Source organism: Sciurus carolinensis, chromosome 6 (assembly GCF_902686445.1).
Source record: "Sciurus carolinensis chromosome 6, mSciCar1.2, whole genome shotgun sequence".
Classification (NCBI taxonomy): domain Eukaryota; kingdom Metazoa; phylum Chordata; class Mammalia; order Rodentia; family Sciuridae; genus Sciurus; species Sciurus carolinensis.
In genome coordinates, this window is record NC_062218.1 from 74,623,030 (window position 1) to 74,647,228 (window position 24,199).

Consider the following 24,199-nt stretch of genomic DNA (forward strand, 5'->3'; position numbering starts at 1 on the left):
TAAAAGAATTTTTTTATTTTGTAAAGTTTTCAGAAACATGAATCCATAATAGTCATTTATACCAGTTACTCAGCTGATAATTAGAGAATTAGATTTTATACATTCTATCCTTTGCTTATTATCATAGAAAGCAGGTGAAAAGAGGTAGAATTCCTTTGTTCAAAAAAGTCTTTGTGTATATTTCCTCCCTTTCTCTCACACACTTCTATTTTCTACTTTGAATTCTTAGATATAATGTTCTTGGATTCTCAAGCCACAAGAAAGCAAGATCTGGTTGTGCTGTGGCCACTCTCATCTGCCTTCAATGTTCTAGATTTTAGTAAATAAACACAGGTCACTCACCCTTTGCAACTTTGTAAACCTCAGCAGCTAATAAGTGAATAATTGGGGAATACACCCCCCGACACACCCACACAGAAATTGGAGAGGTAGATTCATTCCCTAAAGAGGTCAACTAATGGAAACTTTCAATGCAGGCTCAGAGTTGCCATATGTCTTGGTTTTCAGAGGGTCACGCTTTGTTTTGTTTTGGTCAATCTCAGGGCGTCTAACCAAATATATCTTGGATAAATTCCAGTTGTTGGGTTTAGAGACTTGGATGAAATGATCACATCAGAATTACCTCAGAAAAAGAGATTTCTCTTTGTTAAAGAATGATTTGTCCTCTTTGCCTTTGCTCACTCTCATTGAGTACCTTCTTCCCTCCCAGCATTTCCTACACCCTTTTCTTCTCTATTCAGTCTTTCTCCTTTCCCTTAATTGCACTGAGCAGACATTGACCACAACTCTGCTCCAAACTCTTGACCTCATGCACCCCCTCACATCACTTTTCACCAGTCTCATTTTTCTGCATTGTCAGTCTTTCCCTAACCAATAACTTTTATTCTTCCAAAAATCATGTTCCTTAGTACTATAAGAGTATTCTTCCAGAAAAAATGATACTCTACACTGTAAAAATGATCCTTCTACCTCTTTTCTTTGACTATGATTCTTTCTTTCATTAGCTTTTTTGAATGCATAGTCCATGCTCAAAAATTCTATTTCCACATTTAAACTCTTTCATGGAACAAATCTAGTCCTTGAACATTAACTCCTAAAGCCATCTCCCCCTTTTCCTTGTGTGTGTTTGTGTGTGTGTGTGTGTGTGTGTGTGTGTGTGTGTGTGTATGAGAGAGAGAAAGAGAGAGAGAGAGGTGCTAAAGACTGAATCCAGGGTCACTGCCACTGAACTACACCACCAACTCTTTTTATTTATTTAGTGGCAGGGTCTCCCTATGTTGCTAAGGCTGTCCTCAAACTTGTTCTCCTAACTGAGCCTCCTGAGTTGCTGCCTCAGCAGGTAGACTCGAGACCCACCTGTCTCTTTTTCCTCTCTTTAAATTCCTTGTTTTCTATTTTGCATGTGACAGCTGAGCCTTCCCGTGTTTCCTTGAATCAGTTTCCTGCTTTAATTTCTGCAACATTCCATTATCCACCTACATGTATTTAAATTTAATTTTGAAGAATATTTTGTATCATTTTTATGACATTTTGTGTTTTCAATCACAAAACTAATACAAGTTAAATATAAATTGAAAAACGTGCATGAGATATTTTCTACAAGTGATGCTGGGATAACTGGATATCCACATGCAGAAAAGGAAAGTTGGACCCATACATCATGCCACACACAAAAATAAACTCAGAATTGATAACAGACCTTAATGCAAGAGTTAAACCCATAAAAATCTTTAAAGAAAACAGATATAAATCTTCATATTTTTGCAATAAGCAATGTTTTTTTGGATATGGATCCAAAAGCACAAGTGACAAAAGAGAAAATAGATATGCTGAATTTCATCAAAATTAAAAACTTTTGTGATTTCAAGTATACCTCCAAAAATATGAAAAATCAAGCTGGGTGTGGTGGCACACAACTGTAATTCCAGCAGCTTGGGAGACTGAGGCAGGAGGATTAAGAGTTCAAAGTCAGCCTCAGTAAGGGTGAGGTGCTAAGCAACTCAGCGGGACCCTGTGTCTAAATAAAATACAAAATAGGGCTGGGACTGGGGCTCAGTGATCAAGTGCCCTTGAGTTCAATTCCTAGTACCCCTCCACAAAAAAATGAAAGGACCACCCACAAAATGGGAGAGAACATTTTCAAATAATGCATCTGTTTCAGGGATTTGTATCCAGAATATGTAAAGAACACTTACAACTCAGCAATAAAAGACAGCCCAATTTTCAAATGGTCAATGGATTTTAGTAGACATTCCTCCAAAGATGATACACGAATGGGCGATAAGTAAATTAAATATGTTTATATCATTAGTTATGGAAAAATAAAAATCAAAACCACAGTGCAGTACCACTATATCTATTCATAAGCAAGACCAAAATAAAAAAGAGGAAAGTACTGTTGACAAGAATGTGAAGAATTTGGGATCCTTATACAGTGTTGGTGGAGTCACCTTAGAAAATAGTTTGGCACTTGTTTAAAACATTAAATATAGAGTTGCCACATGACAGAGCAATCTCTCTGAGGCATATACCCAAGAAAATTGAAAAACATACATTTACACAAAAACTTGTGCACAAATGTTTATAGCTACATCCTTCTTCTTCTTGTTGTTCTTCTCTGTCTCCATCTCCTTCTTCTTCACAGGGCTGGTGATTGAACCTGAGTCTCTGTGCATGCTAGGCAAGTGCTAGACCACTGAGCTATACCCCCAGTCCCACATTATTCTTAGTATACAAACTATGGAAACCATTCAATTATTAGTGGATAAAAACCTGATTATGTGACTGGGGTTGTGGCTCAGTTGTAGAGCACTTACCTCACATGTGTGAAGAACTTAGTTTGACCCTCAGCAAAACAAAAATAAATAAAATAAAGGTATTGTGTCCATCTACAACTAAAATTAAAGAAAAAACATGTTATGGCCAAATATGAAATATTCATCCATAGAATGAAGCACCAATATAAGCTATATTACATATGGATCAACCTTGAAAAATAGAATGCTAAGAAGCCAGTCACAAATGATCATGTACTCTCTGATTCTGTATATATGAAATATTCAGAATACACAAATTCATGGAGAAAGAAAGTAAACCAATGGTTTGGAGAATGAGGAATGACAAGACACAACTCACAGGACTTGGTTTCAGGGTGATGAAATTATTCTAAAATAAGATATTGCTGATAACTTGTACAAATCTAAATATACTAATAGTCATTTAACTGTGTATTTTAAGGTGGATTTGTTGCTATATGAATTACATCTCAATAAAATTTTTAGAAAAAATACACAAGAAAACAAATATCACCTCTGATTGCAACATCAGAGATGATCACTCTGAACCTAGGAAGAATATAGGGCAGGTTTTATGGTCCTTCACATCTGTGTTCAAATTCTTTCCTTTTCACTTAATAATATAATCTTGGCTAAGGCATTTAACTTCTTTGACTCTTTTCTCATCTGTAAATAAATGCATTAGTAAGTTTAAATATACTATTGTTACAAATAAAATTCTGAAATATAATACGTCAAATATAGCAGGTCTACTCCTGGATTCATAACAGCCCAGGAAACCTGACTTCAGATTGATGGAAGTTCTTAGTGATTTGGGAAATCCAGTCTCTTTCTGGATTTTGACTTTATTATCATTTAGGGCAGGAAATGATGGCTTTTTTCTTTAAGAACCAAATAATAAATATTTTGGGCTTCACAAGCCACAAGTTCTCTGTTGCATTTACTCACTTCTACTGTTACAGTCCAAAGTAGCCATAGACCACTGATTTATGAATAGGCATGGCTGTGTTTCAATAAAATTCTTTACAAAACAGGCAACAGGGCAGAGTTGGTCCCCAGGGCCAACTATAGCTCTAGAGTCTTGCAGTCCATCTGCATGTAGGTAGCAAAACCAAAAAGAAGGTGTAGAAGAAGTCTATCTGCTTCCAAATCCTCGGCCTGTAAGTTGTACTCACACATACTGTCCTGTGTGCTTACAATCATCTCTAGATTATTTATAACATCTAATGCATAAATGCTATTCTATTGTTATACTGCATTGCTTAGAGAGTAATGACAAGAAAAAGTTTGTACATGTTTAGTACAAATGCAAATTTTTTCAAGTATTTTCAATATTGGGTTGGTTAAATCTATACCTAGAATCCATGGATGCCAAATTCTCGGTTACTGAGGGTCAATTGTAGTTCATATACCTTTCTCTGTTCTTTTGACTGTTTCTTTCTCTCAAGTCCATTAGATTTCCAGGACTGCCTTAACAAATACCACTTAAAAAACAAAACAAAACAAAAATTATTGTCTTGCATTTCTGGAAACTAGAACTCTGAAATTGTGGTATCTGCAAAGCTACACTTCTTCTGAAGTCAGCAAGGGAATGCCTGATTGCTTCATTTCATCTTCTGCTGACTTGCTGACAATCAACAGTTCTATTCTATCATGTTGTCACTTGGTGTTCTCCCTGTGTGTGCCGGTATTCTCATGACCATCTTCTTATAAAGACATCATTTATATTGGATTAGGGGACTACCCTACCCCAGTAGGACCTCATTTTAACTAATGATATCTGCAAGAACATGTTTCCAGAAAAGATCACATTCTGCAGTCCTAGGTATTATGACTTTAATAGACCTACTTTGGGGACTGGTGATGTAGCTCAGTTGGTAGAGTGTTTGCCTCCCAAGCACAAGATCCCGGTTTAATCCCCAGCACTGCAAAAATAAAATAAAATGATGAAATAAAATAAAATAAAATAAAACCAATGTACCTTTGGGGTAGGGATATAGCTCAGTTGGTAAAGTGCTTGCCTTGCATGCACAAGGCCCTGGGTTCAATCCACAGCACCACCAAAAAAAAAAACAAATAGACCTACTTTGGGAGACACAATTCAACACACAACACTGTGGGTCAAGCCTTTATTACCTATTTGTTGGATCACTACAGTAGATTTTTCTTGTTATTATGTCTTTCCTTTTTTTAAAATAATAAAATACTTCATATTCAATACACCTTTCACAAACAGTAAAGTCTTTTAAATGTGACTTCAGTATGGTATCCCGAGCATTGGATGCTGAGTGGCCTTTGGCAAATAACTTAATTACTTAATCTCAGATCTTTCCTCTGTTAAACAGAAATCATAACATCTACTTCATAGTATTACCATGAGAATTAAATGAAGTCCTGAATGGGAATGTGCATAGAATATAGAGTGCTTATATAAAGTCCAGGGTTCTCTCAATAGATGCTTTCTCTGTATCTGGCAGTCCAATCACTCTTCTGTGTTGTTTACAGATATTAACACTTCAGACTTCTTCTATTTCTTTGAATGACCAATGAAAATTAACATTGCCTTTCTCTGAGAGATATGCAAAAATCATTTTCTTCATGAGTTTTTGAAGATAAGGTATTTGATGAGAAGCTACTATACTTCACTATTATACTTCAAAATAGCACAACTCCAAATAAAAAAAAAAAGAAATTATGTTAAAGAGGGAAATAACAAAATAAATGTATAAGTCCAAGTTGAGGTCATTAGTATTCTCCATTATTTATAAGTCATTCCAACAACATTTAGTTTATATAGGAAATATGTACAGTATTTCACAGTTGGCTGTTGAAGGTAAAAAGTCTGTTTTTAATTTTAAAATAAGTAAATTTCCTTTAAATAACATCATAGTGTTGAATTTCAGCATTTACTTGTTTTTAACCCCAACAACAATCTGCTTTCATATGAATTTCACACACAATACAAATTCTTCAGCATTTTTTTCTCTGAAAGATTCCAGGAAAGTCTAAGTAATACTAATCTCACTCCTTTAATCTTCTAATATTTGAAAATCTGAAGTTGAATTAAATTTCAAAGCTCAAAGAAGGCTTAGTGCTCATTCAATCTCTTTTCATAAATAATCGTACCTAGAACAATTATGTGATTGCCATCACACTGCTAATTAGTGCCAAAACTGTGATCTTAAACTGGGGTCTGTCATGTGCTCTTTGCAGTCAAATTGGAATAATGAAGCTGAAATCCGTGGATGATCCCTGAGAATGAGAGCTCTGTATGGAGGCCCTGCCACACTGGCACAGCTGTCACGGAATGTGGTTTGCAGAAAGTAGTCTTGTACACAGAACACTAGCACTGCTTAGAAAACAAATAAGAAAACTGGGCATACATAAAGACTCACACTAAAGCCTTAGAGAGAGTCAATTCAGGAAAACAATTTGGAAAAGGGGTTTGCAAGTATTTTTTTCCTTCAAATTCTCTCTATATATATTTTTTCAAACTTCACTATTTATGTAAATCACAGGGGGTTTTGTAAATGGAGATTATGATTCTGTAGATCACAGGGCAAGGCCTGACAGGCTATATTTCCAACAAGCTACTAGTTTATGTCAATGCCTATGATACGTGAATACACTGAATAGCAGAACTGAAATATGTGTGTAGAGGACAATTTCTTTGGTGTCTGAGGAGTCCTCAGCAGTCCAGTCCACATAGACCCTCACTCTCTTCTCAGTACCCGTAATCAGTACTTGCTATCTCCAGTACTGATTTGGCCCTTAGCTCTATTCTTTTTTTCATTTTATATCCAGGTTCTCTTTTGCACAACTAGAAAATTCTTACTGTGAGAGGAGATTATAATCCCTCCTTCTTAATCTCTCCAATGCCTAGCAAATGTGTGTTACTTTGAAATGTTTGTGATTGACTATAAAGTTAAGGGGGAAAATGCTTAGGAAAAAACCTGGAGTAAAAGAAGGAAGTCCTTTTTAAACATTGGTTCTTGACTGTGATCTGAACCATTTTGTAAACTAACCATGTTACACTGCGTTAGAACAATGTCTTATTTTAAATGTCTGATTTGGTTCATTATATGCATTAATCTATAGCATAGTAGTGCTTTACTTATTTTGAAAGAAATATGTTTAGTAATTCCATTTAAAATTTAATTTCTATCTAGAATGGAAATGGGAAATTATCATTGATTATATGCAAAAGAACTTTGTACATGATAATAATGCTTATAAAAAAACTAAAAGTAAATATATTCCAAATAATATGAAATAGTTTGGATATTCATACTAAAAGATAAAAATAAATATTTTGAAGTATTTTGACATGGTCAAATATTAATAAAATCAATATTAATTAAAAATACACACTAATTTTAGAATAGAAGATGATTTCTTCTTTAAGGAAGCAGATTTCCCCAGTGAAACCAGTTGAGGGAAGGATAGAGTACCTTTATATTTCTCTAGCTCAGACTTATCATAAAAAAGAGGTATACTTGAAAAAGTTATTTCTTGTAATTCATTAATATTTTTTTCAAGACCTCTCTTGTTTTTGTGATATACAAATATTCTCTTTTGGAGAACATACAATATCCTCATCCTTGGCAGTTTCATCTTTTGTAATTGGTGACTGGCTATTTGTCCCATATTCTGATTTGTCAACTTTTTTTAAAAAAAATCTGGTCCAGGGACAGAGGCTTCCAGGGACCTAAACCCTGGGACAGGACATCCAGGCTCCTCCATTCCAGCAGCCCTACGTCCTGTGTCCCCTAAAGACCAGGCCCACACTCAGAGCGATGGAAGCCCTGGTAATGGCCTGAAGAGTCTCAGAGGAGTGGAAATGCTTCCCTCTCCCTAAGAAGGACACTAGAGTCTCTGCCACATGAGCTGCATGCCCCCTGGTTCTCTCACACATGTGTCTCCAGCCAGCGTCCTCCACAGGCCTTCCCAGAGTCCCTGACCCAGGCAACAGGCCTCCTACTTAACCTCCCTGCCAAAAAAAAAAAAAAGAAAAAAGAAAAAAGAAAAAAAAAAATCTGGTCCTTACAATTAATCTCTATTATTTTCATTGTCTGAAATTATGATGTTTTGCTGAAATACCTGACATTCCCAACTCAAAAATGTATTCAATGCAAATAGGTGTATTTGCGTACCTAACTAGAGATAGAGTATGCTCTAGATATCTATGACAGGGACTCCAAGAGACCAACAAGGATTTGTGTTTTATTATTCAACCTAACTTTCATTTCCTATGTCTCATCCAAAGGCTAGTTTCATGATGGTTTTCAGAGATATTTAAGGATCTTTTATTGAATTTCTTAAGAAAAGAGAGCAATAACACATGAAAGAGAAAACTCTCCTTCATTTTCTCCAAAGCCAAGAATGGAAGTCATTCTCTTTGAATGAAGGGAAAACTAAAGTTATAATCTCAATCTGGATCAATGATGGTTTAGAGGGAGATGTCCACCACGCTGATAGTCTAATTAGAATCCCCCTCTGCATATTGAGTCTATAAAATCTAGCATCTTTTACAGTTTTCAGGTTCATGTAGCAAAATGTTTGTTCTGCCTTCATTTTACACTATCTTCTGACAATCAGGTGAGAGTGACAATTAAAATATAATTAACAAGAATGGGTGAAAAGAGTAGGGGATAATTTAACAAGTAATTATGCCAGTAATATATATTTTCATGTCATAAGAATTTCTTATATCTTACCACTCTTCCAATTGAATCTCAGGAAATAAATATTTATAAAATAAGATCCTCATAAAATACAGTTGATGTTTGTGATTTATTATTTCCAAAGGAAAATACACAAGCAGATTTTACTGTGCATTAACAAAGAAGAATGTGGAAATTGACAAAAGACCCTCCATGTTTGAGTTACAGGAAAGGTAACAGAAGGACCCTGGCCCCAATTTTTTTAATGCACAGAGACAGAATGAATTGGAAGCACTTTCTAGGATAGTGGAACAGCTGAGCATCAATAAAGAATGCAAGGTTACTGGAAAAAGCTCTGTCCTTGGTGCTTTTCTCTGGCACAAGGAATGGCATTTATAGTGATGTTGGGAGACAAAATTATAATTTGGTCAACCCCCCCCCACACACACACACCTTTTTTAGTTCTAAATTGATATGCAACATTTGTAAACCCACGTAAGAGTGAATTGTGTTCTAATGAATTTCTTTTATATCTGGTAGTTAGAGAGGTATACTGAATTGATAGACAAAAGACAGTGGAGAAAGACTGGATTTCTTTTTCATATACATTGAGAACTGAATCTGTGAAAGGGAATGACCTTCAAAATGGCATATTGTTTTTTAAGCATGACACCTGAAAGGTGAATGTCAGTGATGACAGGCACAGGGCAGGAACATCAGCCAGCAGCATCGAAGCCTTTGTCCTTGATGACAAAGTAACAAGCACTGGGTTTTACTGAGGATGCTAGAAGCTAACTTTACATATAACTAAAATGAGTAAGAAAAAGGCCAGAAGGTTAAAACAAAAGAAAAGAAATGAAACTCCGCAGACTGGTGACTAAGGCAACAAGTTATGTACTGAGGTTCAGAATAAAACAGCTCAGAAAATATTCCTCCAGTGGGTGAAGCAACATCCCTCCTTTTGAACCCAGAGCCTTGTGCATGCAAAGGAAGCATTCTCCCAACTGAGCTATGACCCCAGTCCCTGCCTTCCTTTTGACTGTCTCTTTGTTTACTCTATCCCTTTTCTGTGAATAAAAGGAGGTCAGATCTGTAGGAAGGAAGAGAGTGAGGGAGATGGCAACAACTAGTTATGCAAATGATGACCTAAAGTCAGGTTAAATTGTGAGAAACCACTTAAAGAGACTATTATACCTGGGACATGTCTAATGATATGGGTAAAATTAAAAAAAAAAAAAAAAAAAAAAGTCCCTCTTCCCTACAGATTTATCAAGGGAAGCTCAGCACAAGATGGAAGAACCAGTAAAATGTTGTACTTAATTTACTTCTTGACAAATTTCTTCCTTAGGTGTCTGAGTTATCATTTCCTTAGCATAGTTAATTTTAAGAGAAAAAGATCCAGATAAAGACAATAATACTAGAAATACAGAAGGGCAGAGGAAACTGAAGTTCAGGATAAGCAGGACACAAAAGACATTCAATTCTTCTGTGTAAGGTGGAGCATGTCTGTAACCCCAGCAACTCCAGGGACTGAGGCAGGAGAACTGTGAGTTCAAGGATAGCCTCAGCAATTTAGGGAGGCCCTAAACTGCTTAGCAAGACCCGTCTCAAAATAAAAAGTGATGGGGATGTTGTTCAGCAGTAAAGCACCTCTGGGTTCAATCTCCAGTACCAAAAAACAAACAAACAAAACAAACAAACAAAAAAACAAACCAAAATAAAACAAAACCCTAGTTCATTCTGTCTGGTTTGATTGTGCTCCCATATGGTCACTTAACATGATTGTAGACCACCTATGTAGCAGCCCACTTTGGAACTTATTTTATCCTTTGGTACTAGTTAGCTTTTGCCATAATTACCTGTGTATTCCTGATGGGCTTAGTCACTGCCAAGGTATCTTCCTGAATAATAGTTCACACAGTGCTAAATGTTCAATATGTAAAAATTATGACACTGTTTGCATTTGTTGTAAGCTTGCTGTTTACCAGAGACCATTTAAACTGTTTTACGTTAACCCATTTGATCCTCACAAAACCATTTCCGAACGGACCTTAGCTCCATCTTACAGATGAACAAATTTACAGATAACACAGAGAGGTTAATGTACCTAAATCCCACAGCACCAAGTTGCAGGGCTGAGATTTCAACCCAGGTAGACTGACTCCAAAGCCCATCCTTTTAGCTACCACGATATATAATCCAAATTTATTTGCACATAAGGTTCAGCAGTGAACTCTTCTCTGTTTTGAAATAATTTTTGTCAAATTTGATCCTTCTAAAAAAATAAAATGCCTCCAGCAGCACAAAAATAAATAAATAAATAAACAGAATGCCATTTATACTAAGCTTTATTTGGATCTTTGCATGATTTGCAAAAATAAGCCAACCCATTGCTCAGTTTCTTCAAGTCTCCAGGAGATGTAAAACTAATATTATTGCACAAATACAATTTCAATTTAGGAAATTTTTGTATTGGCCACAAACTCCAATTCCTTCCTTCATATAAATATTATATGTATGTATAATATATACATTATGTATAATATATAAAATCTCTGGTAGCCTAATCCCAGATAGAATGGGATAAGAGAAACTAACCTTTAAGTAAACTTCCAGAACTAAAGCATGATGAGTTTGTAAATTGCTAGAAACTATTTTTAAGTGAAAAAAAATGTATTCAGATTACTTTAACCAAATTTTAAAATATTGCAAAAAATTCTTCTCAAGAAAGAAGTTCCTCTGCTGCTGTTTTAAACTATTTCTCCAATTCTAAGGATGCTACATAATAGTCTCTTATAGCTTTGAAAGGTGAGCCATTTCTCCAAGAATATCTGATTTCTTGATAACTCTATTAAGTATTTTTTAAAGTAAACTATTAGTCAAAGGAAAATAGCAAGTTTTTTTTTTTTTTTTTTTTCCTCCACCAAACAGGCCAAAGAAGCCGTGATCAACACTAGGGTTTATGATGACATAAACTTTTCCTAGACACTAAAGCAAGACATTGCTCCTAGCACTCTACCATCTGCTGCAGATATTTTAAAATTCTAAAGCACTAACAATGATGCAATTTGCTACATTTTGAGCTGCATTTTACAACTCTCTCTTTGCTGAATTACTATTGATGACATTAAAACCCTTTACAAATCAAGACAACACATTTGCTTGCTATTGCCACCAAAGAGCTGTCAGCTACTCTTTCTCTGCTGAAATATACCTGCCACCTCTTCCATGGTCAGCAACATTTAAACCCTTTTAAAGAATGAGAAACAAAGCACAACATCATTGTCTACATTAATTAAGAGAAAATACCCAAGGAGAAGGCAATATTGGATTCAAACAAATAAACTGAGAGCCACAGTGAGCAGCAATTTTTTGTAATTTTTTTTTTATCTTCTTATAGGTTGCTGGAAAGAAAGATGAAGAGAATAAGTTACACAACACAGGAACTAAAATATTTTTTCATGAATATAGATATAAAAGTTGGAAGAATTACTCAGAAAATAAGTTCCCTGAAAGAAGAAAAATTGCAAGAATTATGATTAAATGTTTGATAAACACTTAGAAGTTATTTTTTTTTCTCTTGAAAGTTGAGCAAATACTAGTAGAGTAAGTAGCAGCTTCATTGCTAGTTAAGTTTTAGTGACTGCAATTTCAAAATTATTTTTGGTCCACAATAGTGTGATATTTTGTTTTTTTGTAGTAATACTTGCTGAGAGGAATAGAGGAAATAAAAATTACCAACAATGCTCCACATGACACCTGATGAACTGTGGTGACCAGTTTGAAACTTCAAAAACTATTAGCAGCTCTTACTTTCTAAAAGTGACTATAATGTTCAAACATTCACTCTAGAAAAAATGACACCTGTCAGAAAATATAGCAGTATAAAACATGTCTTCATTCATTTTACAGGACATTTATCACCAGAGATTTTCATATAAATTAAATAATCACTTTTGGCATCATAGCTTAGTTTCCTAGCTCTTTCTTTCCCTTAATACTGGGCTATTCTAAAAAAATTTTATGTTCAAATGCCATAATAATTTGTGTTATGCTTCTTCATTTCTGAAATAGCTTTAACTCTTATTATACCCATTAGGAAACCCACATCTACAATTGTCCTTGATTAGATTTTTTAATGTTTATTAGATAAAAATATATTTGAATTGTGGTATTAAATTATTTGCATATACATAGAAAAACTGCAGTTAAACTTTAGGATAAGTGGGGAAATAATTTGTGTCGCAAAATAGTTTTGCTCCTAAATGTACTACTGCATAAAACGAAAGGTAAGCAACTTCACAAACAGCTCTGATGACTGAGTCACCGCACTTGGAAGTGGCGAACTGTTTATCATTTTATTTTTATTATGGACCACTCAGTTAAAGTGAAAGAGTGTTGAGGTCACAAGCAGGTGGCTAGGCAAGAGGCGGATGAATCACTTGGAGAAAAGGCACTGACACAGCTTGTCACAAGAGAAAAATAATTGAGCAGAAAGAGCCATCCATAAAAAGATCCCACAGAAAGCTCTGATCTCACCCAGGCAAGTAGCAATAGAAATAATAATAGCGATACTACACACTGTGTATCTATTATATGCTTGTCCCAAGGCAGACACTATGTAGATTATCTCTAACAGTTAACCCAGTACAAAGTAAGTATCATTACTTTTACTATTAAAAGAGGAAAGTGAAACTCAGACAGGCAAATGTTATATAAGGTGCCAATACTAAGAAGTGTCTTACCTATGTTTGACCTTTAGCACTAATACCAGAGCCCACACTCCCCTTACTCTGCTACTGCATGCTGTTCTGGTCACATGTGAAGTTTTCTGGTTTTGTTTGTTTGTTTGTTTGTTTGTTTGTTTAGGGGATAGTAGACTAAACAAGGGCAACCCAATATTTAAACTTGAAATTTTACTATTCCATTATTTATTCAATTCCCAAAAGGCAAAGTGGGGAACAGGTTTCTGAAATATAAATTTAGTACACAATTGTAATCACTAAACTAGAAATTCTATGTTAAGATTATATCCTATAGTGCCTATAGTGTCTGTATTGCCTAAGATGTTGGCTAGACTTAATGAATGAAATGAATCCACCTCTCCATTCCCCACCCCTGTGTCCTTTTACTTTTTCACTTTAGAAATGCTGAATTGGGCAGGGAATAGGCTTATTCTAGTTGCTGGATCAGTGCCTTGGTTTGAATCAAAAGCACACAGGCATGTGTTTTGGTTGGAGAAGGTGACATAAGGCAGACCTTTCCGTCCTCCGTAAAGTTGGTCATTCTAATTTATTATCCTTGACCACCCCTGGCCAAACAGGAGAAGCCCATTTCTGACACCAGAACAACTTCGTCCTTAGTTCAGAAGCCCAGAAGAAAATGCTATTAGTTTCCTCATAACTTGTCATTGGTGCTGTATTAGAAATTATACTCATGCAATGATTGCTAATTTAAAATGTGGTTCTGGACATTTCATCATATACAATTAAAAAAAAAATTTAAGTGTTTTAAAAGATTTTATTGAACTATGTTTTCCAATTTACAATCAAACAAAGTCAAATTTGGTCTTCAAGAAATATCCCAATTACATGGAAAATTCATGAACTCCCTAGAAACATTACCATAGAGTGACAATCTGAAGAACTGTACAACTTAAAAGAATAAAGATTCCATAATTATAAACAGAAAAACTGCTCATTTAAGCAATGCATGTCAAAATGAAGTTAGTTTCCTCTGAAAGGAATGGTTGATTCCCAGGAAAGGAACGTTTTAAGTTAGACAATGTTTTACCTTTTGTTTGATTTTATTTTAATTCTATTTTTCTTTGTAATTACACTGTAAACAGTTCATCAAGGAAATTTGTTAATGTGCTGCAGATGGCAAGGGGATTGTAGAGTGTTTTATCCTTTTTAGCATAGTGGTCACTTAACTCTCATTAAAATGGGTCCCAGTGTTATACTTAAGAAGAAGTATTTGTTTCCTATTTGCTTAATTGTTCATAAAGAAAAGTGAAAACAAAACACCAGGAAACCTGACACCTGGATATCTCTTTGATTTTCCTTGTACTTGTACTTTACTGCAGTAAATTTATTTACCTTTTCAATATTTAAGAATGTTTAAAAGAAGCTACTGGGACATAAGTGCATAAGTTGAAGTTACATTTACTCAGGTATCATAAACATAAGTGGGTAATGTTAAGGACAAAAACAACACATTTTAATTTTACAACATAAACATTTTTTTGAAAAAATTTGTGTTCCATATCAGAATCTGATGTCAACAACTTTTCAAAACTCATTTATTTTAATAGACAAATAACCATTGTACATATTTATGGGATAAGGTGTAGTAATGTATACGTTGTAGAATATTCCACTCTTTAAATTTTTGGTTTTATTTGAAACTAATGACCCCCTCCCCAGTATTAGTTAAAAAAAAAAAAAGAATCAGAGTAAGCTAAGTAACAGAATTCAGTATTGTCAGTGAGGCAGTTTTCTTTCTCCTTGCCAATATCTTTGTAGGTCTCCTTGTTAATCATTTTACTTTATTATTTATTCCATATATATTTCCATGAAGAGTTCTTAACTTGATGAAAATCTGATTTCTTGATCCACAATCAAATCTCACTATGGCCAGCTGCTATGTCTTCATAGCTGTGAAAATATTACATCTCTTGCAAGTTGGCTCTAATACAAGGAAGGTTACTAAACTAACCCAATTAAATTGAGCATATCTGCAAGTTTAGATGATTATTGCTGTTGTCTGTGAGGGCTGGGATCCAAAGTGATAGATTGCTGGCTACCCTAGTGAATTCTAAAGGGGAAAACTATCCCATCCTGGATTAACTTGAATTGGCTTACATAAAGGTTTTATGATGCAAATTGGAGATATTGGACTTAGTAACAACCTACACTATCTGTTATATTCTCCTGCCATAGTCACAGGAAGCTTTCTTGAGTATGACGCTCCGTCCTCATTAATAAGCTCTGTGTTGTACATCTTTGTCTGATGTGAAGCTGCCATACCTTGTCACCAATTATAGACTCTGAAAAGACCCATCTCATTATAGTACTTAAATTGCTTGTTCCTGAAGGTGATGCTTGGTGTGTCTCTTCTGCCTCTTGCCAACAGGAAAATCACCCTTGAAGAGAATAGATGTCAGTCAAAAGCTACAAAAGAAAAGCAAAAAGAATTAATAAAAAGCCTGGCTAGAATATTTATCAGCTTATTGCACAAAAAAGAATATAGATCAGACAAATAAATTGCAAGGCTAAAAGAGACACTTCTGAACATTTTAATCATATGAAACCTATCTGTCCATAAATTCAAGACCAAGAAAATACACTGAATATGAATCACACATGTGGACCAAAGTAGATTGTTTACCATCCTGTCATTGTATCACTGAATGAAGGATGCAATGTTTGAAAACACCTTTTTCTCTGTTCCTCATTGCATCTCTAGGGGGTAGGAAACTGAACACAATGCAAGCGAATTCTTTTCTTGGATGCCACAACTCTGTAGGGCAAACTTGGCCCATTTTTTTTTCCCCCATGACTGTGATTGATCCATAAATTGAGATATCAGTTAATGAATTACTGAATCAATTGGGCAAGAAGAAAGTGTACATCAGAATGATCTTCTGCCAAAGGAAAACTGGGAAGCAAGCATATTAAACGTGAAAGCATGCAGAACATTTAAAATGCATTCAAAGAACTTCCATTCCTAGGTGTAAAGCATTCTATTTATTCTATTCCATTTCAAAATTTGTCTCAAATTTACCTAACAATGAACTCCAGTATAAGAAAGTGCAGGGGGAAAAACATTTATATTTCCCTTATTTCCTTTTGGTTTCTAGAACTTATGTTTCTATTCACAGGTTAAACCAATAGAGAACTGTGCAAAGGCATTCTAGGTTGAATATCTGTCCCTTACTCCCCATTTACAAAATCAAGTCAATCGGGTGCAGATTAACAGGTTCACAGATGCCTCAGAGGCTAGCATGGAATTCTTAGTTCAACTCCTACAACACAAGTACACCCTAGTCCTTTACATATATCTTAAAAGCATTGATCCTGTTTAGGCAGTTTTTAAAAAAACTATGGAGGAACTTTAGATTATGAAGGAACTTTAGAAAAGGCGAGGGAGAGGGGTATGAAAAATGGTGAAATGAAACATACTTCATTACCCTATGTACATGTATGATTACATGAATGGTATGACACTACATTGAGTACAACCAGAGAAATGAAATGATGTACCCCATTTGTGTTTTAAAAAAAAAAAACCTTGCACCTAGAGGCAAAAAAAAAAAAAAAATCTAAGTTGAAATTACATGTACCCAAGTATCTCATAAACAGAGAAGTATAATATTAAAAGCAAAAAAAAATCAACAATTTTTAATTTTACATCATGCACATAAGTTTCTTCTTTGCAAAAGTTAATATTCCTTACAAAATCTGATAAAGGGCACTTAGAAATTCATTTATTTTATTTGGCAAATAATTGTACATATTTATGAAATACCTGTGATAGCATGATATGTGTACACTCTCTAAAATGACTGCATCAAGCCAATGAACATATTCATCACCTCACCTACTTATCCTTTGTTTGTGGTGAGAACACTTAAAATCTATTTTTTACCAATATACAACATATTGTTATTGACTATTGTCACCATGTTTTACAATAGATCTCTAGAATTTACTATTCCTGTCTAACTGAAACTTGGTAATTTTTAAAGCAGCAATACAGAAAATTATTTCTTCTTGAACTTTTTTTATCTATAATGCAGATACCAACATATTGTCAACTACAGAACATTTGAGAAGTGCTCGTTCAGATAATCTGTCCATTTTAAAAGTGGATTTACTGGGTTTTTATTAATTTTGGGGGGTTCCAATGGCAGGAAAGTATTTGAAAGAAAATTTTCAATATCATTAGCCATTAGGGAAATGCAAATCAAAACTACAATGAGATACCATCTCACCCCAGTTAGAATGACTATCTTGATAATAATAATATTTTTTAAAATGCTGGTAAGAATTTGGAAAAAAGGAATTCTTATACACTGTTGGTGGGAATGTAAATTAATACAGTCATTATGGAGAACAGTATAGGGGTTCTTCAAAAAACTAAAAATAGATCCACCATATGATTCAGTTATCCCACTTCTGGGTATATATTCAGGGGAAATGAAATCAGCATACCAAAGAGATACATACCTGCAAGTCCAAGTTTACTGTAACACTCTTCACAATAGCTAAGATATGGAATAAGCCTGGGTACCCAAGAACAGATGAATGGATAAAGAAAATGTTATATATGTGTATATTATATATAATAGAATATATGTATATGACTATTATTCAGTCATAAAGAAAAATGAGATTTTGTCATTTGCAACAAAATGGATGGCACAGAAGGACTCTATTTTAAGTAAAATAAGTCAGAAATAAAAAGACAAGTGTGTTCTCTTTTACATGTGGAAGCTAAAATAGTCAACCAAATGGTAAATGATTACTAGTAACTAGAAAAGGTGCAGAGGAAGGAGTAATGTGGGCATGGAGAAAGTATGACTGGATTTGATCAATGCACTCTGTATGCATGTGAGGAAATATCACAGAAGACCACATTAATGTGGGTAATCAAAATGTATTAATATTTCAAAAAGAACATTTGAGTGACTACTCTTTATTCTGTAGGCAAGTAAGAATGAATACCATACTTTTATAATTTTGTTAACACAAATTCTATTTTCATTTATAACTAAAAAGAACCAATAAAGAGTAAATTAAAAAAAAAGAATGGAGACCATATGAAAAAGAAAATGCATGTTTCTTTGCTTGAAAAAATAGAGTTCAGAAGTGAAAATAAGAAAAAGTAGATGGAACAAAGAGACAGAATTGAGAGCCCAGAAGTAGATCCTCATAAATCTAGTCAACTGATATTTGACAAAGGAATAAAGACATAAAAAGGGAGTCAAGACAGCCCTTGCAACCAACGGTACTAAAACAAGAGAACAGCCACACACAAAAAGAAAAAAGGCTGAGTACAGACCTTACAATCCTTAAAACAATTAATTCAGAATGGATTATAGACCTAAATGTCAAACACAAAACCTTAAAGTTCCCAGAAATGTTATAAAAGAAAACCTAGACACCTCTGAGTATGGTGATTAATTTTTAAATATGACATCAAAGTTAAGATCTATGGAAGAAATAACTGATAAACTGCATTTCGCTAAAATTAAGAACTTCTGCACTGAGGAAGACAATATCAAAAGGAGAAGACAAGCTACAAACTGGAGAAAATGTATGCAAAAAGACATATCTGATGAAGGACTGTTTCCAAAATATACGAAGAATTCTCAAAGGTCAACAGTAAGAAAACAATCTGGTTTAAAAATGGGCAAAAGAGTTTAACAGACACTTAAATGAAGAAGAAAAACAGATGGAAAATAAGTATATGAAAAGATGCTCTGCATTATACCTCATCAGGGAAATGCAAATTGAAGCCACAACAAGATACCACCATAGGTCTATTGGAATGGCTAAAATCCAAAACACTGACCACAACCAAATGCTAGTGAAGAGTTAAAGCAACAGAAACTTTCATCCATTGGTGGTGGGAATGCACAATGGTACAACTACTTTGGAAGAGCATTTGGCAACTTTTACAAAACCAAACACGCCCTTACCATATGATCAAATAATTGCACTTCGTGGAACATATCCAAAGGTATTAGAAACTTCTGTTCACACAAAAACCTGCACACAGATGTTTATAACAACTGTATTCAAATTTCCCCCAAATTGGAAGCAACCTAGACATCCTTCAGTGAATGAATGGGTAAACTGTGGTACATCCAGACATTGGAATGTTAAATAGCAATAAACAGAAATATAGTATCAAGGAAATTTAAATACTTATTGCTAAATGAAAGAAGCCAACCTGAAAAAGTTACACACTGGAAGATTCCAACCATAGGACATCCTAGGAAAGGCAACTATGTCTACTATGTAGACTGTAAAAAGATCAGTATTTACCAGAGATTGGGACTTGAGGCAGGGATTAATGGGCAGAGCACAGAGGACTTTAGGGTAGTGAAAATACTCTATATGATACCATAAAAATGGATATATATCATTACACATCCAAAAACATAGAATGTGCCGTACCAAGAGAGAACGCTATGAACTTTGTGATTATTATGTGCAAATTTAAGTTAATGAACCATAATTAATGTACTGCTCCTGTAGGGAATGCCTATAAAGGGAGAGGATGATTTGTGTGAGGTTAGGGGTTACATGGGAAATGCCTGTACTTTCCTCTTAATTTTCCTGAGAACCTAAGATAGGTCCTTTTTTATTATTTTTGGTTCTTTTCAGTTGTACATGAAAATAGGATTCATTTTGATATAATGATAAAAGCATGGAATATAATTTTTTCTAATTCAGTCCCTAGTACTTCCCCTGTTCCTTCCCCATACTCTAATGGTCTTTCCACTATTTACTTATAGTATTTTTTTAATTAGTGTCTTGTGGAGGTACATAATGGTGAGATTCACTGTGGTGTATTCATACATGTACACAGAAAATTAGGTCAGATTCATTCCACTGTCTTTCCCTACCGTATCCCTCCTCCAGATCTCTTAAAAAAAGACATTTAAAACAATCACTGTTGTTTGATTGATTGTTTGTTTGTTTGTTTTTAAGAAAAACAGAAATAAAAAACAAGAGGAGAGTTTATCTCAATGTTTAGGACTCAGGTGTCAAAGCACGTACCTAAGGGTCCAAAACTTGCACTTAACTTTGTTCAAAGGGCAAGTGGTGACACTTTTCTCATCTGATCTGTCTCCCCATGTTAAACCTCAGTGTTGAAGATGAATGTGGAACTATCATTTCCCACACCTCTCTTAAACTCATACATCTCTACCTTTCCCTGTAGGTTCCCACTTTGTCTCTGGTTCTCCCCTAAATGGAGACAATTACATTGACTGTTTTACTATTTCTTCATGTTCTGCTACATGCCACTTTCTGTCTTTATAACTTTTCATTCTCACTGAGCTGAATTTGTCTCCACTATAAAAAGATTGACTACTAATCTTTGCAAGGATCTTAATGATATGGGTCAGTATTGTTATCTGGTGATAATAATGGTGCCCAATACTCCAATGTACCCAGAGTCTTGTGTCATTAGGGGTGGTTTCATTTTCTTCTTAATTCTTGAGACTGGGATTACTTTATTTTAAAAAATAATGCATTTTCAAAAAGTTTAGTGGAGTTCAGTAATGTTATGAAAGATAGTTCGTTAAAATATCACTGATCCTTAGGGCTGCCATGTTTGGTTTTGCAGTTTGACATTTGACAATCTTGGGGACCACAATTCAGATACTCAATAATATAAAAGGCATCCCCCACACCCACACAGCATACAAGCTGTACCACTGTGTACCATGGCTTTAGTGACAGCATGGGCAAGAAGCAAGAGAGCTTACACCTCAAATATTAAAAATATACACATAAAGTCCCCAAATAGACATCTTAAATAATATATATGATCTGTGGAAATAACAACTGATATTTTTAGAGTGCTAAAGACTATCTTTTAACAGTAAGCAGAAACACAAACATCAGCACACAAGAGTCTTTCTGAAATAGTGAATTCATAAAGAAACACATCTGAAAACCTCTAGTTTGCTCCAATCTAGGTGTCTCTATTTCAGATACCTGAGTCATATTAAGAAAAAGAAAAAAGATACCTGGGTCCTCACAAAGGTAGAAACCAGTCCCTAGTGAAAATGTTCATAATAGTTTTCATTCCTAGGAGTCTGATGAATGTGATCATTATCTTACCTGCTGTATAAAACACCATCTGATTGATCAGATATATTGCCCCTAAGACATGTTCAGATTTTTAACTCTATCACCTTACTGATTATAAGAGATTCAAGTAATACAAGCAATGTAAACATACAGCACTACATTTCCCTTTTCATTTTTTTGATATTATTAAACACAATGCAAACTAAATTTTCAACACTTCAATATCTGTTATACATTCCTAATGGTCAACACATAAATGAAATGAACAAGCATCTTTGAAATCCCTATTCATAATAATTTTTAATTGAGATGGTGACTCTTTGCTGAGACTTCCCAGCCATCTTCTTTCTTAAAGGAATAAAGAAGGTTTCTCTGGAAGGGATGTAACTCACTGCATGCTCCAATAATCCAATGTAAGTTCATTTTCAGTTGTGATTCACTCAAGTTTACTTACAAAACAATCAATACAAAATGAAATTAAACCCCTAGCTCTCACCCTGCACAAAAATCAACTCAAAGTGGATCAAAGACAGGCACTAGAACAGAGAGACCCTGTGCCTGACAGAAGAAAAGGTAGGCCTAAATCTTCATCATTTCGCCTTAGGACCTGACTTCCTTAACAAGACCCCCATAGCGCAAGAAATAAAAGCAAGAATCAATAAATGGGATAGATTCAAACTAAAAAGTTTCTTCTCAGCAAAGGAAACAATCAATAACATGAAGAGAGAGCCTACAAAATGGGAGAAAATCTTCATCACGTGCAACTCAGAGCACTAATCTCTGGGATATATAAAAAACTCAAACACTTACACTGAAAACAAATAACCCAGTCAATAAATGGGCTAAGGAACTGAACAAACACTTCACAGAAGAAGAAATACAATCAATCAACAAACATATGAAAAAAATGTTCATCATTTCTAGCAATTGGAGAAGCAAATCAAAACTACTCTAAGATTTCATCTCACTCCAGTCAGAACAGCTATTATCAAGAATACGAGCAATAATAAAGTGTTGCCAGGATGTGGGGGAAAATGTTACACTCATATTGCTGGTGGGACTGCAAATTGGTGCAACCACTCTGGAAAGCAGTATGACGATTCCTTAGAAAACTTGGAATGGAACCACCATTTGACCTAGTTATCCCCACTCCTTGGTTTAGACCCAAAGGACTTAAAATCAGCATATTACCATGCCACATCAATGTTTATAGCAGCTCAATTCACTGTAGCTAAATGATGGAACCAACATAGGTGCCCTTCAACTGATGAAGGGATAAAGAAATCGTGGTACATATTCACAATGGAGTATTACTCAACCTTAAAGAAGAATGAAATTATGGTATTTGCAGGTAAATGGACAGAACTAGAGAATATCATGCTAGGTGAAATAAGCCAATTCCAAAAACCCAAAGTCTTAATGTCTTCTCTGATAAGTGGATGCTGATCCATAGTGGAGGGTGGGTAGGGAAGAATGAAGGAATTTTGGAATGTATAGAGGGGAGTGAGGGGAAGGGTAGGGTAGCGGGGATAGGAAGGACTGTAAAATGAGACAGACATTGTTACCCTATGTACATGTATGATTATACTACTAGTGTGACTCAGCAACATGTACATCAGAGGAATGAGAAGTTATGTTCCATTTATGCACAATGTGTCAAAATGCATTATACTGTCATGTATAACTTATTAGAACAAATTAAAAAATAAAAAAGCAAATTGCTTGTTTTTATTTCCTTCTAAAATATACACAGAAATGTTACTTCAAAAATACAATGTAACACTTACCAATAATAAACATTTTTTGAGTTCTACAAAGTAACCTGGAGCCTGAAATTACCATTTTCCTTTACTAGACAATTAGATAAAATTTCAACTTTTATTTTTACTATTCACATATCATTTAGCTAAAGATGTGCTAGAACAAAATAAGTGTCATTTAACTGATGAATTAAATATTGTGCATAATATTATTAACATGAGGAAAGTGATACATCAAGGACTAAGGTGATGATATTTCATACTCATCCTTGCTTTTAAGAAAGATATCATCTTTTGTTTCTATCAAGAATAGATGAAAAACTTCCACTTCTTATGTTAATTCTCATAATAGTTGTCTTTACTATCATTTCTATAGTAACATTTCTATAGTGTTTTAATCAACATAAATAACTAAAAATCACACAATGTTCATAAAAGCATGAAAACAATCCATTTCAGAAACCTCAGTCATGTCCAGATTCAGATACAATTCTCACAGGAATTAAATATGACTTTGGAAGTATGAAGAAAATCATTGTCATAAAGTCCTTGAGTTTTGTAAGAGAGGTATGTTCCAAATCTCAAACAGGAGTAAGTGACTTGGTCATTCCTGTAGAGATAAGTATAGTCACTTAAGAACTTCACTACCTGGTTTCCCTGGAAACCTCCATTTCTTATCAAATGATGATAGACATTTGATTAGAAACAGGCAGGAGAGCTAATAGTTGACCTGTTGTCAAATGACAATTTACAATGAAAGGGAGGCACAATGGGCAGCAGACTCACAAGTGACATATAGTCATTTACTTCAGAAGCAAACTTTACCATATTAGCTCTCAACATCAGTGTAAATGAAAGAATTATATGAAGCAAAGGCTACAACAGCAGTCATTAATTACTTAGATAACCTTCTCTTTTTGGCATCAAAAGCAGCTTATACTACCATGACTACTCAGATGACACAAGAAAGACTCAATGTGTGTGTGTGTTGTGTGTGTGTGTGTATATATGGTTTGTGTGTGTATGACTTTTTAAAAACTTTTTTGTATTTATTCTTTTTAGTTATACATTACAATAGAATGTATTTTGACAAGTCATATATACATGGAGTACAACTTCCTGTTCTTATAGTTGTACATGATGTGGAG